The sequence below is a fragment of the Sebastes umbrosus genome, chromosome 8 (assembly GCF_015220745.1).
Source record: "Sebastes umbrosus isolate fSebUmb1 chromosome 8, fSebUmb1.pri, whole genome shotgun sequence".
NCBI lineage: Eukaryota > Metazoa > Chordata > Actinopteri > Perciformes > Sebastidae > Sebastes > Sebastes umbrosus.
In genome coordinates, this window is record NC_051276.1 from 599135 (window position 1) to 606894 (window position 7760).

The window sequence follows — 7760 nt, forward strand, 5'->3', positions numbered from 1 at the left end:
TCCCTCGTTAGCCTTGGTAGTCCCTCGTACAGACGGAATTAATTAATGATGGTAGCAGTTGGTGTCAAGCAGGCAACAGATGCAACCACAATCCCGGTGACATACAGATCCAGGTGAAACCCCGCTCCAAGCTCCAAGGCACAAGGACTCCCGGGAAGGAATGTAGTTAGTAACAATGAATGGGACATGAATATATACAGAAGGAGAGAGGAGCTCAGTGTGTCATAGGAAGTCCCCCGGCAGTCTAGGCCTATAGCAGCTTAACTAGGGGCTGGTCAAAGACAGCCCTAACTATACGCATTATCAAAGACGAAAGTCTTTAGCCTACTCTTAAATGTAGAGAGGGTGTCTGCCTCCCGGACTGAAACTGGGAGCTGGTTCCACAGAAGAGGAGCTTGATAGCTGAAGGCTCTGGCTCCCATTCTACTTTTGGAGACTCTAGGAACATCAAGTAACGCTGCTGCATTCTGGGAGCACAGTGCTCTAGTGGGGTAATAGGGTACTATGAGCTCTTTAAGATATGATGGGGCCTGACCGATAATAAGGAGTTGCAGTAATCTAGAGGTAACAAATGCATGGACTCATTTTTCTGCATCATTTTGAGACAGGATGTGGCTGATCTTCGCAATGTTACAAAGGAAGAGTAAACTATATTAGACAAATACGAAGAAGTTAAACACTTAATCCAGACTAAAAGTAACACAGTTGAAGCTGCCAAATGCAGGAAGGACAGCTGGTAAAAGAAAAAACTCCCGATGTGTGAATGTGTAAATTAACAGACTTATTAATTTCACGGAACACTCAAAAGTCGGATATAGTCGTCTAAATATAAAAAGCTTTTAAGAGTGTAATAGATTAATGGATTACACTTCTTTTTACCCTGTGGTTGAGATGTGGCGTGTATGACTATTTGAACCTTCTTTCAGCTGCGTCCCCCCTCAGTCGGTGTGAAACGGACTCAAGAGCAAGTAAAAAAAAAAAAAATTTAAAAATATAATTCAAAGCGGTAAACACCCTCAGCATAAATACAGCTGTCCTTCCTGCATTTATCAGTTTAAACTGTGTTTTTTTTGTTTTGATTATAACTTAAACTTCTTCATATTTGTGTAATATTATCACACGATCCGCACACTGAGCTTTGATTGGTCAGTAGGCGGTGCTTTTATACGAGTTGATCTCTTATCTGGAACATAACCTGCCCTGGAGCAGGTGAGCTGTTCAGCATAAGTTACCAAGTCGATCTACTCCTGTAAGAAGTGATCCACCTTCGTAGGACGGAAAACCCTGAGTTAACCCTGAAGTTACCTCGCTAACGCCAAATCCTGCTTCGTAGTACAGGCCTCAGGTGGATTGTCAGTACTAAACTATCCCTAAAGTAGATTAAAAGGAAAAATTAAATGGGCAGTGAGCTCAACTTACTGTATTGACGACTGCTACCAAATTTTCTGTGGATCATTATTGGACCAGGCTCAGATTTCATAAAGCTTGTTGATATCTTATTTCGTTTTCAAGATATTGACCAATAAAATTTTAGAGGGCAGGGCTTAGCAGGAAATCACTGTAATTCATTGACCACTAGTTCAATCATCACAAATCTTGGTAGATATCTTCACTACATGTTTGGGAATAGGCGTACCAAAGCTGTTTTAGCTCAACCCATAGGGGCCGCCACAAATACCATAAACTTGTACGTCAAAACCTGGTTTACAGAATTTCACTAAATTCGGTGCACATGATCTAGGGGCAAGTATTAACTAAGATCTGAAGTGTCATATTGATTGGTGCATGTGGGCATGGCCTACTTAGCATTTTATGCTATATCATGCCTTTGCTCAATTTGCTTTGAGCTGTAACGAGCTAGAGAAATGAAACTTGGTACCATAAATGGCCATGATGTCCTAATGCTTTCCATAAAATATGATCTCAGTTGGCCACATGGTGGCGCTATCAATGACAGCCAAAAAAGTGAAAAGTTTAAAGGCCGGCCCCCTCACACCTAAAGTCTGATTGACTTGAAATTTGACACACTTGTCCAGCTGAATGTGTTCTACAAAGAAGCCTCTTGGACCGCTAACGTCCACCAACTACATTTTCCACCATTTCAAATTTTTTGAATAACACATTTTTTACATCTTCTCCTAAACCACAAATCCGATTTCTACCAAATGTTCTGTGAATCATTATTGGACCAAGCTTCTTAAAAGCTTCAGGAAGCTTGTTGATATATCATTGCATTTCAAAGATAATGACCAATGAATTTCAAAAGGGCGTAGCTCAACACATAATCAGACTTAAGTCAATAACCATTTGGCCCATCATCTCAAAACTTGCACGATATGTCCACAAGAGTACCTTAAGTGAAAAAAGCTTGAAACCGCTAACTGCCGCTTGCGGCTGTTATTTGTATTCGTTTTACAGTGAAGGCAGACCAGGCAGCTCCATCAGACTCTCCCCTGGAGGTGTGAGGAGTGTGCTGTGGCTCTCTGGATCACTGCTGACAGGAACTACTTTCAGGCATCACACAGCTAATGTTTTGTAGAAACACGGACAGTAAAACTCCAGGACGTCTCTGTGAAAAATGTAAATATCTTTTGATGTGTGTTGGTTAGAATGATCTTTTTTTCCCCCGCTGATTCCCAGGACTTGGGAGAACATTCTTCAAAAGCCCAAAACCTTGTTCCTGATTGTTCTCTGTGTGGTTTGAATATATTTCTGAGATTCTATTTCCGTTTTATTCTTTCTCTTGTCTTTATGGTAATTATAATTATTTATACATTCATGTGACATCACTGCAGCCAAAATATTCTGATAGTCCAGTTTGTCCTGAACAATAAAGATGCGTATGTCATGATTGTGCATTACAGTGTTGAGATTCTAGAGTCAAAATAGCAAAAAAATTCTCAGACCCCAGAGGGCTAATTAATTAAAGCAGCAGTGATGGCGTTAGTCTGAGATCTGCACGCTCAGAAATACATGCTGATATCAAATTACTACTCTAATAATGTCAAATATTCACCAAGGCTGCAGTGAACCAACTGTTAATAAAATGAAGAAGAGAGTGATTGACATATTGAGAAGAGAACAGACTGATTGTGTTGATGGAGACAGGTGTAGTCGTCTCATTGAGCTGCACGCCCACACTGAGATTCTTCCTTTGTACCTACACTAATCTGCTCCTGCTCTTTACCAACACATCATTTTTCATGCTAAACTAACCATTGCATATTGAATAAACCTTATTAAAAACCAGCAGGTCATGCAATCAGCCACAAACGCCATCTCGCCTCTAACTGCTTATCGATCCTCCCTTATATGTATTCATAAAGAGAGAGGTGCAATAAACACACTGGGACCGGCTATTCCAAAGACTAGTCCAAAAACTTCCAAAGTTTATACCAATTATGTTAATGAATTAATTAATTAATGTCATTAAAGAAGTATTGTTTACAAATCCACAGCATCTGCTGCTGGTCCTATCCGGACTGAAGTGAAGTCAATTTGATTTGTATAGCCCAATATCATACATCACAAATTAGCCTCAGGGGCCTTTACAATCTGTACACGATGCGACACCCTCTGTCCTTTACAGTACGACCCTCTCATATAACCCTCAGGAAGAGCAACAGAGGAGGGATACCTCTTCAGGATGGACAGACGTACAGTAGATGTCATCATTAATCTCCATGGGGAAATGAATCGTATGGATGTCATGACATCCATGTTTAGCCAGTGTTGAACTGTTTTAGGGTGTTTCTCTTCCTTTCCTGTTTCTTCTTCTTTTATGATGAGGGCTAAGAAGTTCCATTATATGGGTTAAAAAATAGTTCTATCTTACAGAAGTATATAGTTCTACCTGTGTACCCAGCTGTCCTAGTGTGTCTCTTTTTCCCCTGCGGACATTCTCCCGGCTGCTCCTGATTGGTTACGACACACCTGACCAACCAGCTCACCTGTTTTCCATCATCTCATCAGCCAACAGTAAAACTGCTCCGGTTCTCCGGTCACTCATTTCCAGATCCTTATCTCAACATCTCAACATCTCAACATCTCAACCAGGTGGTAGTGTTCGCTCCTGTTCGCTCAGTTAATGTGTTACCTCAGTACTTTTCCTTTGGGATGTCTTTTCACATCACTAACTGAGTTCTCCTGTTTGTAGGATCATCGCTCCTCCGACCACCTGCCTGTCTGCCCCGCCCAGTTCCAGCCTCGCCCTTCCTCCACCGCCGCACTCCTTAATCCTGCGCTGTATTCCAATCTGAGTGCTTCCGTACTTACACTTACTATTTTGAGTGCCTAAGGGCGTTCACACTGAGAAGTATGGCAAAATGCAGTGCACTCTAAGTACCCAGATGTTGTACTCAAAACGGTTAAAACGCTGAGTGTGGAACGCTGGACACTTTTCACACTCAATGGCCGCCATCTTGGCTACGTAGTGGAAGGGGAGGGACCACCGAGGTACCATGACCACTATTCAAACTTGGGTAAATGGCGGCCGAGGATGCAGCAGCTGTCGTGGTGCTGAATACCGCACGTTATAGATGTAAGTTAGAACGTTTCACGTCTACTCATTTGCTTTTATTTTGCACTAATTGTTGTCGAGCACAAGTCATCAGTATGTTTATTGGGTTACTGGAGGAGTTTGAACAGTTTACGTCTGACTACAATGTAGTTACGTAGCGAGCCGCGGTGAAATGTTGCCATTGTCATTTCTGGTAAGTGCACCGCAGAGTATTCGATTTGAGACGACCCTACCACGTTGAAATTCACACACTACTCAAGTAAGTACAGAGTGCACACAGTGTACCCAGATTGGAACACAGCACTGGTTTCTGTAATAAAAGCCTTGGTTCAACTCAACCCTTCCTGTCTGTGTTTATGTCTGTGTCTGGGTTTATCTGACCGACTATATGAGGATGGTCCTTAGCATCAGATGGGAATGTTCTCCTAGATCTTGGTTGATGACCTTTGACCTCTTCCCAGTCAGTGCTGTGACTGGTTCTGGTGGTTTTAGTCAGCTGATGTTGTTTCCAGTGTTCATTCAGTTCCTGATGCAGTTTCACCAGTTTAGTGTCCTCCAGGTCTTCCCGACCAGAGTTCCATACCTGGGTCACTGATGGCAGCTGAGTCCAGACCAGGCCCTGATGAAAACCCTGACATACTGCTGAAAGCTCTGTGAAACTGGGCCTTTAGTGAAGTTAAAACAATGTGTTGAATATGATGATGCTATGGTCATAGCTTCCTTTTAGCTTATCTGTGTAGTATTGATCAGCTCTACAGTAATCAGGTAAAACTTTCCTCCCCCCCTTCATCATTTCCATACAGTCTCTGAAGTCCTCCTGTATGTGGTGGCTGAGACAGCGTCCACTGAGCTGCTCTACTGTTAGCTAGTGACATTCTTTTATTGTTAGCTGTTAGCAGCAGAGAGTCGCTGTAGGAAGATGGAGAAAATGAAACGTCTCATTGGTTTAGGGGCAGAGGGCACGTTGCCAACGTTCTCCTCCGTACTGTCTGAGTCCAGACGTCTTAAATCCTTTTCTCAAACAGAGAACAAAGATTAGAATTATACGTTCCTCTCAGCAGCAGGTCTACAGTAGTGTTCTCTGACAGGCTAGCAGGCAACCATACATACATACTCACATCTTTTGGTGAATCGATGAGTTATAATCTGTCCTGTCTAGCCTCAGACCGTCCTGTCTGAGGTCTGAGGCCAGACCTGTTCTGTCTGAGTCCATACCGTCTTGTCTGAGTCCATACCCTTCTGTCATATCATTGGGTCGTAGGGTCATAGGAAATCCCCCGGCAGTCTAGGCCTATAGCAGCTTAACTAGGGGCTGGTCAAAGACAGCCCTAACTATAAGCGTTATCAAAGAGGAAAGTCTTTAGCCTACTCTTAAATCTGGAGAGGGTGTCTGCCTCCCAGACTGGAACTGGGAGCTGGTTCCAGAGAAGAGGAGCTTGATAGCTGAAGGCTCTCGCTCCCATTCTACTTTTGGAGACTCTAGGAACCTCAAGTAACCCTGCTGCATTCTGGGAGCGCAGTGCTCTAGTGGGGTAGTAGGGTACTATGAGCTCTTTAAGATATGATGGGGCCTGACTGTTTAGCGCTCTGTAGGTGAGGAGGACGATTTTAAATTCTATTCTTGATTTTACAGGCAGCCAGTGTAGAGAAGCTAATACAGGCGTAATATGATCTCTTTTTCTAGTTCTTGTCAGTACACGTGCTGCAGCATTCTGGATCAACTGGAGAGTCTTAAGAGACTTATTGGAGCAGCCTGATAATAAGTAGTTGCAGTAATCGAGTCTAGAGGTAACAAATGCATGGACTCATTTTTCTGCATCATTTTGAGACCGATGTGCCTGATCTTTGCAATGTTACGTAGATGAAAGAAGGCAGTCCTTGAGGTTTGTTTTATGTGAGAGTTAAAGGACATGTCCTGATCGAAGATAGCTCCCAGATTCCTTACGGTGGTGCTGGAGGCCAGGGCAATGCCATCTAGAGTAACTATATCATTAGATAATTTGTTTCGGAGGCGTTCAGGGCCATACCGTCCTGTCTGAGTCCAGACCAGCCTGTGTGAGTCCAGACCATTCTGTTGGGTCCATACCGTCCTGTCTTGAGTCCATACCAGCCTGTCTGAGTCCATACTGTCCTGTCTGAGTCCCTACCAGCCTGTCTGAGTCCATACTGTCCTGTCTGAGTCCAGACCGTGAGGGAGTTTATTCTCAGTATTCAGGAAGATGAGCACCGACAGTCTCTCCTGCCGTGGTGCTTTTCAGGTAGGTTTCAGTTTTGGGAAGGATGTTTCGACGTCAGTGACAGTCACAGAAACAGTTTAATAGCCACATCAGGCTCTCTTGGTACGGAGTGGTGCTTTGTGAATAGAGGGTGCGGCAAATCTTAAACTGATGGCTGGATTTCCTTCATGGAAGACACTAATGATCATCTACATGAGAGCACTTCACTAGCAAGGACCACGCCGTCAACGAGGTACAATTTAACTAAGATATTGAAGGAAAACACAGATGATGCTTGTGGTTCGTCCACTTAGTCAGATGTGGTTTGGGGAGCTGAGATCGAGGATCCACCGTAGCACTGGGCGACGGACCTCCTCAGGACCTTACAAAGAGGAGACGAGGAGATTAGCAGGAGTGGGTTCGACAGGTATTTATAAGAAATACTTTGAGGCGTGGTCCTGCTCCTGAAATTCTGCTTTTAGCTTCATTTATTCTTGAAAATCTGCAGATCAGTCATCTTTGTGTCGGTCAGCTGGGGCACTTTAATACATTTTATCATCGGATTTTAACAAAAGTTCTTGTGGGCGTAAAAACCCCAGATCTCTGGGCCACCTCCTCCATGCAATGGAAGCTGTGTGTCACCTGTGTAATGTCACTGTAGTCCTCAACATTCAGTAGCCTTTCACCCTCACAGAACTCCCCCGGATGTGGGAGAGATATTCTGCTCTCTGTAGCGTATCGGTCCAACAGCTGATGTTCAGACATGTTGGTTTATCTGATGACCTGCCAACCCTCCCGTCTTTCATCGCCCTCTCCCGGTTTCCTCCCGGGGTCACACTTCTCCCGTATTTCTCCTGATATATGAACAAATGTTCACACTTCTTTTCCTCTTCTTTATCCCAACCTGTTTCTGGCGCTGTACAGCGTGCAAGTCAAGTCGAGTCAAGTCAAATTTATTTCTATAGCACATTTAAAACAACATGAGCTGACCAAAGTGCGTTACAGACATAAAAACAGGTCAACAG